The following is an 11,620-nucleotide window of genomic DNA, read 5'->3' as shown; positions in this document are numbered from 1 at the left end:
AATTCTGGCTCTGGCAAAATGACTCTACATTTATTTCGAGCCCTTTTAAATCTGGCAATAAACTGAGTAGCCTTCTCTTCAGGCCTTTGACTCAACATTGCCAGGTCTGCCATGGAAACCTCTAGCTCCAATTGGAAGAATTGGGCATGAAATGCCTCTTCCATTTGTTGCCAAGTTTGGATTGAGCCAGGTGTAAGGTTAATATACCATACAAATGCTCCCCCAATTAAAGAGTTTGGGAACAGTCTCAGCTTCATATAGTCATTATTAGTGAATTCACCGCATTGAACAGCAAACCTAGCGATATGCTCTACTGTTGACTAGTTTCCATTCCCATAAAAAAGGGCAAAATTTGGTATCTTGAAACCTCTTGGGTATTCATGTACCCTATCTACCCATTCTGGGTATGGTTTTCTGTATACAGGAGTCTGGACCCCCCGAGCCATTGGTCCACACATCCCCCTAACGATGTCAGCAATTTGGTCCCTAGGGACCATATTTTGTGCCTGCTGAACCACCGCTGGAGGAACAAACACAGGATTTGGTGGACAAATTTGTGCTTGTAGTCCTCTTGGTCCATAAGGTGGCATGTTTGGGACTGGTTGTCCCTGTGGTGCAGGTTGTTGTTGGGGGTGTGGGTAACCCCTTGGAATTTGTCCTACGAAAGGACTTGTGAAAGGTGCTGGAACTGGTGTTGTGTCTCTTCCATTTGTAGAAAAACCTTCTAACCCCCGGGATATAAATTCGAATAAGGGATTAGTGAACCCCCTTGTGCCAGGTATGGCTTCGAACATGGGATTTGGAACCATTCTTGCACCATTTTCTTGTACTGGGCCAGTTCCACCAAATTGCATGGCTTCACTGTTAAGTACTGAAACATTTTGACCTACTACAGGCCTTGGAACAGGTTTGTACCATGATTGAGGTGATGATCTTTCATAGTTCTGATTACTAGTTTGACCATTAGAATGTCCGTTAACTTGCATAGGCTGTTTATCTCTAGCCAATTTTCGCTAAAGGACATTCGAAATTTTCTCCATGTGTCTTACGTTTGTTAGTTGGTAGCTACTCATTTGATCCAAAAAGGATGTTGCCCACCTTTCTATTGTGTTCATTAATTGTTGTCCCATTGCATCTATTAAGCCACCCCATGGATTCATTGGCTGAGTAGATGGGACAGTGGATGGTCCAATTCCTTGGTCTCGTCCCATATTACGAACATATGGTATTTGTTCTGAAGTACTGGTCTGTTCGACCATAGGTTCTGATAAAATGGGAGTTTCCACAAGATATGTTATCATATTATCCTCTGGATTAGATATCTTTACCTCTCCTTCCACGCATTTTTCCAAGCGTTCATTTTCTCCTTGTCTCCCACGTCTAGCCATTTCAACTTTGTCCCACCGGGCGTGCCAAAAATATATGTTGGCTTTTTGGCTTTCGAAGGTTATTTTTGTGATTGCAAGTGTGCCAGCAAGGATCAATCAGTCCTTACAGAAATTTAATTGCCAACCAATTATTAGAGGATTGTGTTTTAGTTCTCTCAGCCTCAATGAAGAGGACTTTTACCGATGGCTTGATTTAGGAGAATTAAACAAAATACCAATCAAATAAAGAACAACTGAAGCATTTCATTAGAATGAAAAACTTACAATGATTCAAACTCAGCCTCGTAGAGGTTTACAGTGACAATCTACTTGAAAACTACTCCTACGAATGAAGTGCAGTGCAGAATTTAAAGTACTGGAATGTAAAGAACAGGACATGTAAAACTAAGTAAAGTAGAATAAGACTGGTTTTTTGGATCTGAGTCTAGGGGTCTTTTTCCGGGGCCTTCTTTGCTATTTATACTGCTTAAGGATGACCATCGAACTATATTTCTAACCGTCGAACTGCTCCTCCATGATCGCTGATCATGTTGCCTCAAGATTAGCTCCATTACGCCATCACTTACGGTTAGGCTTCCCTCCTGAATTTGAATTCAAATGTGAGTAACCGATGATGCCACATCACTTTGTATCTCTCTGCTGCCCCACTACTACTCAGATCTCATAACAACCAATATTACCTGACACGTGTACGATCAAGATCGAAGATTTGAATAGTCTTCTCGTACTACCCTTACTTTGCCACGCGTCGAATTATAATTGGCTTGTACAAAATACATAGCCAACAGAACAGTTTAGTCATTTCTTTTTTTTTTATGAACCCAAAAGTATCATTAAAGTGAAAATTACACAGAATGGTAGTCATTTATATGTTTAGGTTTAGTTTTCTAAAAATAAAAATGAGTTTCTCAAAATATAAAATTACACATTTAAACAATTCGCATTATAGAGGTTTGTGATTTTCCCTCCATGAACAAATCTCATATTACGAAAAAAAATTTAACGCTAACAATATAACACTGACGTAACATTCAATGTAAAACACTAAAAAACTCTTTGGTGCACTTTTCTCAAATGTAACAACATAACACTCCAAAAAAACTTATTAGTGTATTTTTTACAAACGTAACACTTCAATATAACACAAAAAAAACTTCGTAGTGTATTTTTTTTTCCAAACACAACACTCCAATAAATATAACACACAAAAAAAATTTCTTAGTGTAGTTTTTCTAAACGTAACACTTCAATCAATGTAATCTTAAACGTAACATTCCAATGTAACACATACAAAAATACTAAAAAATTTCTTAATGTTTCAAACACAACACTCCAATAAATGTAACACACAAAAATTTCTTAATGTACTTTTTCTAAACGTAACACTCCAATCAATGTAAATCCAAACTTAACACTCTAATGTAACACATACAAAAATACTAAAAAATTTCTTAATGTAATTTTTCTAAACGTAACACTCATTATTTGAAATTATACATTGGCTTAAAATTTACTAAGAATTTTTTGTACTCCTTTTGGGACGTTTTGAAGAATCTCATATCTTTTTTTTTGAGTGTTACATTAGAGTGTTTGTAACGCCTCAACCCTTCCTATGTCATCGATATTGTCCGCTTTGGACCATGCCTACACATATTTGTTCTTCTCGGTGGGTCACCCATCTCATAACTACTCCAGCCTAAGCACGTGTAACTAGGGAGTTCTGCTAAGGATTTCACCACCTAGGAAAAGGTCTCGATGCTATATAAAAGTCTAGATTTTTACTTTTATAGTCCAAGAACTGCCCCTCCATTCCCGATGTGGGATACTGGGACCTTATAATTCACCCCCCTTAAGGCTGCACGTCCCCGTGCAATAGTCTGCTAGCTCGCAAGCCCATTATCATTTTTTTTTTGGGTGAAATTTGTATGTGAACATATTAAAAAAGTATTAAAGATGTTATTAAAACTCTTTTAATATAATTAAATTGTGCCGGTGTAATTTTACTAATAACATTGTTTATTAAGAAATGAATTCGACATTGTTTTCATTAATTTCCTTTTAATGTTAAAATCATTGTTTACATCCCAATTTATTATTATTTTTTGACACTTTTTAATAAATATTTTGAACAAAAATCAATCACAAACATTATAATAAATGAGGACTTACATGCAGATCCTAATAGGTAAATTTATTATTCAATAAGTCCTATGATAATTAATCACATTTGTTATCAAATACTATTAAAAAAAATTCACTAATTATTAATTTTCAGTGGTAATTTGAAAATTGTCAAAAAATGTCATTAATTATAAATTTTAACAGTTTAAAAAATCAGCGCAAAAAACATCACTAATTTACAACTTTCAGCGACAATTTCAAAAATTTGTCATAGAAAAACGTCACTAATTGTAAATTTTAGCAACAATTTATAAAATTTGTAACAAAAAAAATTCACTATTTGTCAATTTTCACGACATATGCAAAAAGCATCACAAAAGATTATTTTTAACGACGATTTTACTATGACCAACTTTCAATAAGATTTAATGAGAATTAAATTCAACTATTAGAATCTTGGTAGTTTATCCTAAAATAAGTAGGGTGAACTACCAATAGGTCTTAATAGTTTAACTTAATTCCCATTAAGTCCTAATAAAATTATCACTAAAAATAATTTTTTGTAACGATTTTTTACATGTTGCTGAAAATTGACAATTACTAATTTTGCTGCTAAAACTTACAGTTAGTGATATTTTTCTGTGACGAAAATTTCAAATTGCCGCTAAAAGTTGAAAATTAGTGAGGTTTTTTGTGACATTTTTTAAACTGTCACTAAAACTTATAATTAGTAACATTTTTTGTGACAATGTTTAAATTATCGCTAAAAATTAACAATTAGTAACGTTTTTAATAATATTTGATGAAAAACGTCGTTAATTATTATAGGACCTATTGAGCAATAAGTCCACTTATTAAAACTTATACATAAGTCTCCAAATAAATAATGATATAAGATAACGACCAAAAATCAAGTAATGTAGACAAGCATTTTTGTATGACATTGTTTTGTTGGTTCATTAAGAAGAAGGCACCAATTACGTGCTTAGACATGACGCATATAGGGATGTAAAAATAGCCCACGGGCCGCCTGAACTCTGCTTGCCAGTGGACAAAGCATGCCCGACCCAACTAGGCTCGATCCCAAGACCTTAGGCCTAAGCCGTGTGTTTTGGAGCCCGGTCTGACCCGCCTGTCCCAACCCGTGGCCTGGTCCATCAACCTGCTCAAGACCCACTCAAAACTTGGCCTGAGGCCTAAACCGTCTGGCCCGCCTGAGACCCAATGTCATTTTTTATGAAAAAGAATAAAATTTTGATAGAAAAAATAAATTAAAAAAATGTTCAAGTCCACCCAAGCCCTACTCAGCCCGCCCAAGGTCCGAATTTCCCCTGGGCCTAACTTTTTTGCCTATAGGCCAGTCTAAATTTTGGCGAGAGCCTCCACAGCCTGACATGGGCTGGATTGGGCTAGGCTAAATTTACACCCCTACATGTATGTTGCTTTCGTCTGCAGCTCCTCTTGTATTCACAACTTTGACATTCTGCCTCATCTTTGAGTTTGCTATATATATATATATATATATAAATTTATTGGCGAAAGTCAATGTCTAGTTGTTAGATTAACACTTCGACGAAGTTAAAACTCACACCCATACACTTTATAGGAAAATCTTACCCTCCCATTACACTCCTAAGAGTGGAACCTAAGACCTCCCCCTATTTAGTGGCCAAAGGGCTAGCCAACTGGGCTAAAGCCCTTAATTCTGAGTTTGCTACATATATATAATTAGGGATATAATCGGTTCAGGACGGTCGGTGTTTAGGTGAAATTTACACCGAATCAATAATGTTAGTTCTATTATATTGAGAATCGATACAAACCGAATTTTTCACCAAATTGCACCAATTCAAACGGTTTGGCTCGATGTGATTTTCAATTTACAACCTTTCAAATTTGAGTTGCTTCTTAAATTTTTAGTATAGTAAATAATTTATATAAAAATATTGAATTAGCCATTTGTACATTACTTCATTATCCAATCCAACCATTAACAAAAATATAAACAAAAGAATTAATAAATACTAGTGTTTGAGCTTTTACTGAAGTAGAATTAGGAACAAAATATAATCTAAAAACCGAAGTCTTGACACCAAAGTAAAACTAAAATTTAAAACTATCATTCCATAAGACTAAATCACAAATCTATCGAGTAGAGTTAAAACAAAAAATTGAAAACGACATAAACATCTGATATAGTTATATAGGCATAGTAGTAACAAAAAACTTGACTCAAGTACATATGAATGGCAAACTAACAACTTATTACATTGTCAATATCTATTGTCAAACTTGGAATATTTTAAAAAAATAAATAAACAATTAAGTGAATCAATTGAACATTGTACTCAACCAACTTCATTATATATTTAACATATATTATGTTTAATATGCCAAACTTTTGATCGGTTTCCATTTAATTCAGTACACAAGGTCCCTAAATTGGTACCAAACCAAAAATCAAAACAAATTAATTTTAAAAACCACACAGACTAATTCATATTAAAAAACGGACCAAATATAGTCAGTTTGGTTCGATTCCACTGATTCGATCAATTTTTTTGGTTTCTCTTACATCCCTATATATAATAAGGAGAGTGTTGTTGGTCCTCCGTGGGCCTACCACGAAACCTATATCAATAATCCAAATCGCTTAATTTATAAGAATCGTCAAGTGCTTTATCTTTTTAAAAAATCATATTGATCAGATATCAATAGATACTTGATCAAATCACATTTGTGTTAACAATTTATTTTGAAAATCATACTTACCGTTGACACAAATATGATATGATCAAGTGACTATTGATATTTGATCAACTTAGTTTTTTACAGGTATAAAGTACTCGACAATTCCTACGTACATATTAAACAGTTTGGATTATCAACACCCTCCAACACCCTCCAATCTGAGGCTCACCAACACCCTCCAATCTAATGTGGACCGAAAAGAAACTTTTTCATATGTAATATTAGAAACTTATAATTCAAATTTTACAATTCTCACAGTAATCTTAGATGATACAATTTGTAACAAATTCAAAATCGACACATATCATTATGAATAAAATTATATAATTAAATTATGAGTCTCAATCTTTTTTATATATATATATACCCAACAACTTATGTGTCAATGAGAAAAAAAATTCAAAATAATTATAAAAGTATGAAACTGCAAGTGAAATTTGTATTCTGACACAAAAACGAGTATAGTTTCATTTACTCCACAACACATGTCCACTTTTCCTGCATAGATATATTTTTGTAATTGTGATATGGTTTATTGACATTGAGAGGTTTAAACTATTGAAAAATATTATTTTGTTTTTTAAAATTATAAAAATGTATAAAGGAATTTTTTAAATTATTAAAAAGTATCATTTTACTCCATAAACTATAACAGTGTACAAATTCACCTTCTCAATTATAAAAACATATAAATTAGACTTCCTACGGAATGAGTCAAAGCGAAACACAATTAGACCCCTTGATGGAATAAGTCAAAGTGAAATACGTCAATAGTTTAGAGAGTCCATTTGTACGTTTTTATAATTTCAAAAGTTAAAGTGATATTTCTCACTAGTTTGGAGATTCTCTATTTAAATAACCCTTATTTATAATTATTCCTATTGAAACACAATTCCTCCATATATCTAAAATGTTAGAGATTTTTTATCCAAAAAAAAAATATATATATATATATATATATATAAATATTTGATTCTAGTCACAATCGTAGTAAAAATGTCAAAATAAATGATGCTCAGGGTATGATTACATAATTGAAAGTTTATTAAAATAAAAGAAAATTAAATAAAATTAAAGACATAGATCGGGTATTGTAACAAACTATATCTACCATGCATTTACGGTTCGCAGTATATGTTTTATTTTTAAAATTGTCAATAAGATCCAAACTTGACATCTGTTCTATAATAACTCTCATATTATTATATGTAATTACATTTCTAGAACAAATAAGAAAATAAAAAATTATTCAGAATTTACAATAAAGGCTAAGATTCATTGATAATATAATCATAAGACAAGAAATTTAACTATATACCTTAAATTTTAAATTCTAAATAATTTTTTGACTTTTATTTATTTTGGTAAATGGACTTTCTCTATTATTAATGGTCCAACTCTCCACTTACATTTTCTTGCTCATTAATCAAAGGTGGTGATAAGGATAGGGAAGGGGCTAGTCACTAGTGCACTTTTTAACTAGGTAAACTACTAGATCAACAAAAGTGTCCCACTTACCCAACCAACCAGATCTTGAAGATCAGCCTCGTCATCAATAATGTATTGTATGAATTTTGTTTTGGCAACAACAACAAACAGACACCAACATTTATCAAAAAGCCCACCATGCCAATACATGTGATTATGCCACCAATATCACTCCAAACTCCAACCCTCTCATAATGTGAGTGAATGTCAATGTGAAGTGCTTTTTGTCCACCGTTTGAATTGAAGAATAATTTGATATTGTTTACTCAACAATGGTATCTATTTAGAAAAAATTATTAAATATTTAAAATATGTAAATTAAATTTATTTTAATTGTGTAGTTCATATCATATCAAAATTAAATTTATATTATATATTTACACCGAATAAGTTTCTCTCCATTGAATAGTATAGTACGTCATTTTTCCTGCATCATGTTGTTTGTTTTAACGATTCCATTCAATCATTTTTTAATTATATGTGTGTAGATTATCTATACATTAATTAGTTTGATTGATAATACAATGAAATCATTTAATTATATTTATTGGATAGATAAAAAAAAAGAGTAATGCTATGAATATGAAAAATATTACTAAAAATTTAATCAAACACTCACATCGTCAAATTGTTAATAAAATATTGAAAGCCCCTGACATTTTTGGATAAAAAATAACAGATTTTGAAGTGGAAAAAACAACAAAAAAATGGATAGAGTAAAAGATTCTTAAAAAACCATCATACCTTTTTATCCCACAAAACACATTTAGCAAGAAGGAAAAGAAAAGTGACAGATCTCACATGTGAATGCTACTTTTGGCTCTAAAATACTCAGATAGACTATTTAAGACTTTGACTCTCTATGGTTGTATGTTTTGTTTATTGGGATCTAAACTCACATGGAAGTTTATGATTATCTTTGTGGGTAACACAAAAATTTAGATCTCATATATGAGTTTTTATATTGATGATAATGCAATCCACTTAGCACCAAATCATGATGACCTCTCAACACAAATCATGTGGGCATGTTGGGGCATCACAAGCATGAGATATTCCTAGTTTTGGTGGCCCTACTATTTTTGTGCTATTCAAGTTCTTGGATTTCAAAATGATATCTAAGATGTTATATGATGACTGACAAATACAGAACATATATATTTATTATCAACTTGATACTTTGATTGCTTTCTTTTTACTTTCTCCATAAATCCTAAAATTTTGTTTTAACCAAGTTAAAATGTCAAAAGTTTGTAACAGTTTTGACACGGAACATGTGAGTGATCATAATTTTTATGAAAAATGCTTGAGACCACTAATTAATGTTAGCATTAATGATGTAGCAGTGAGTCTCACCTACTGTCACAATGTTGTTGTGCTTTTTTTTTTTTTTTTAAGTATGTGCTAACTCACGAGTGGTGCTTTAAAACACCACTTTTAATGGTATATAGCATTGTCCAATTTTTATAGAAGATCGAAACATAATGTTGTCAATTTTTTACTTATTTATACCGGATGCCGTAATTTAGAGGTCGGGAGTCTTCATCTTGACAAGACTTGAACCCTTAACTTTTTAGTCATAATATTCATGGAAAAATACTAGGAGAAATTATAGTATAAAAATAAAAACAAAAATAAAATTTAGGTTTGACTATTGTAACGGAACGAGAGTTTGTTTAATAAATTCCACTACAAGAAAAGCAGGCAAATAACACGGAGGTTTTTGCGACGGGGTGACTGCCGTCGCAAAAAATGGTTTTTTGCGACGGGGTGTGTTTGCTGTCGCCAAAGAAGTTTTTTGAGACGGGGTGTGTTTGCCGTCGATAAAAATTGGCTTTTTGCGACGGGGATGATTCCGTCGCGAAAGATTGTAAAAAGAAAATTCCAAAAACATTGGCGACGCACGGTATACCGTCGCAAACGTGTTATTTAGCGACGGTAAGAAGTTACCGTCGCAAATGGTGGACCATTTGTGACGGCAGAAGCCCATCGCCAAAAACGAAGGACAAAACGACGTCGTTTCATTCATTAATCATGATCATTTGCGACGGTTAAAATATACCGTCGCAAATAAATGAATATTTCGCTTATCCCGCTATTTCTATCCAATTCGCGGTTGAAGTCCCTAAAATCCCCAAATTCCTCAAATCAAAATCCCTGAAACCGAAATCCCTAAAATCCCCCAACTCCCAATCGACTGATCCCCGAAATCCTCAAATCAAAATCATTGAACGACAGCCTTCGCCGGAGTGACGAGCAGCCGCGACGGTGAACGACGACTGACGAGCGGCTGTGAGCGACTGTTAACGGCCATTCTAGGTTCGTCTTCTTCCTTTCGAAAATGATTCCTCGTTGTGTTGTGTTTTTGTCCTCGGTTGAAAATCATTCTTCAACGAAATTTTGAATTTTGAATTTATAGAAGGTGATGCATCTAAGACATTGTTTGTTGCTTATTCTGTTAATTGAATTTTGTTCTTCAACTTGGTGGATGTCAAGAATGTTGTAGGACCTTAGAATAACTTATTTAAATGAATTTTGTTCTTCAACTTGTTAATTGAATTTTGTTCTTCAACCTGTCTAAAATCTATTTATATAATAGTTTGTCTGCTGTTATCATCCCTACGTTGATATGTACAAAGATGTTTCTTTTTACATTTAGATGGCATGTGCATTGAAATTTTTTTGATGATTTTCTCATGCAGAAAAAGTATTATTGGAGAATGTAGAACTAATTCCTGAAGCTTTTGATTATCTCCAGCAGCCGTTTGCCCTAAAGCAAGGTGTTGTAAACTAATCACTATATGTGCACAGTTATTGTTCTTTGTTTTTTGAACCACTAGTGTTTTTATTCCAGTAACATCTTTGCATATTTTCTTCATGTGTGCCTTTTATTTTTCACTTTGCTTCATCTAAATTCCTTATGGGTATGATTTAACTGGGATTTCATCATAATTACTCATTGTATTTTGCTTGACGTACATGAAGCTAAGTAAGGAGTTATTACGATGTCTTATTAAAAATAGAAAAAGAAGATAACTGGGTAGATAGTGCACAGCTGGACATAGTTTCTGACTTTGTTCATTATAATTTGCTTTTGTGGGTACAATAACTCATCTTTGCTATATTAGGACATCCAACACAACTGGACTCAATTTTTATTTATTTATTTATGTGTGGTTTGTTCCATAACTTTTCCTTCTTATGATGGTTTTGGGCTTAGTAAACAGTGAGTTGTATGTAGAAAATGACCACAAATATTCCATCCACCATCGACAAATTGGTGTGGTTTCTAACTTCAAATATCATCACTACTGCCTAGCAAGAAATTAAAATTAGTAGTACCCAATTCTAAGTTTTTACTATTTTCACATTTACTATTGCTCCCCAATAAAAAAAAAAGCATAAGGAAAACAGGAGAAGTAAAAGTTGCTATGTGAAGATATATAATGATATAGCTAGATCATCTATTTTTGTATTCCCTTGTAGCATTGTCCTTGTGGTGGCGAGTGCCTGATGTGGCCAAGGTGGTTTGGATTTACCCCCTCTCTGTGAAGATGCTTTTTATTGATTTCAAGGATTTTGGTTATAATTCAAAGGCCCATGTCAAGAATTTTGTTCAAGGATTTTGTTCTTCAACTTGGTGGATATAGCTAGATCATCTATTTCAAGGATTTTGTTCTTCAACTTGGTGGATGTCAAGAATGTTGTAGGACCTTAGAATAAAAGTTAATAATCAAGAAATTAAGTGAGAAAGTAATGGAAGTTTGTTGATCAAAATAACAAAATTAATGAATTATAGAAGATTAAAAAACACTAGGCATATCTAACTTTGACAGCAACTCAAATGTAATAGAATTTGAAGATTGGACACT

This window comes from Camellia sinensis, chromosome 10 (genome assembly GCF_055761805.1).
Source record: "Camellia sinensis isolate YWXY chromosome 10, ASM5576180v1, whole genome shotgun sequence".
Classification (NCBI taxonomy): domain Eukaryota; kingdom Viridiplantae; phylum Streptophyta; class Magnoliopsida; order Ericales; family Theaceae; genus Camellia; species Camellia sinensis.
Note: the sequence above shows the minus strand (reverse complement) of the source record.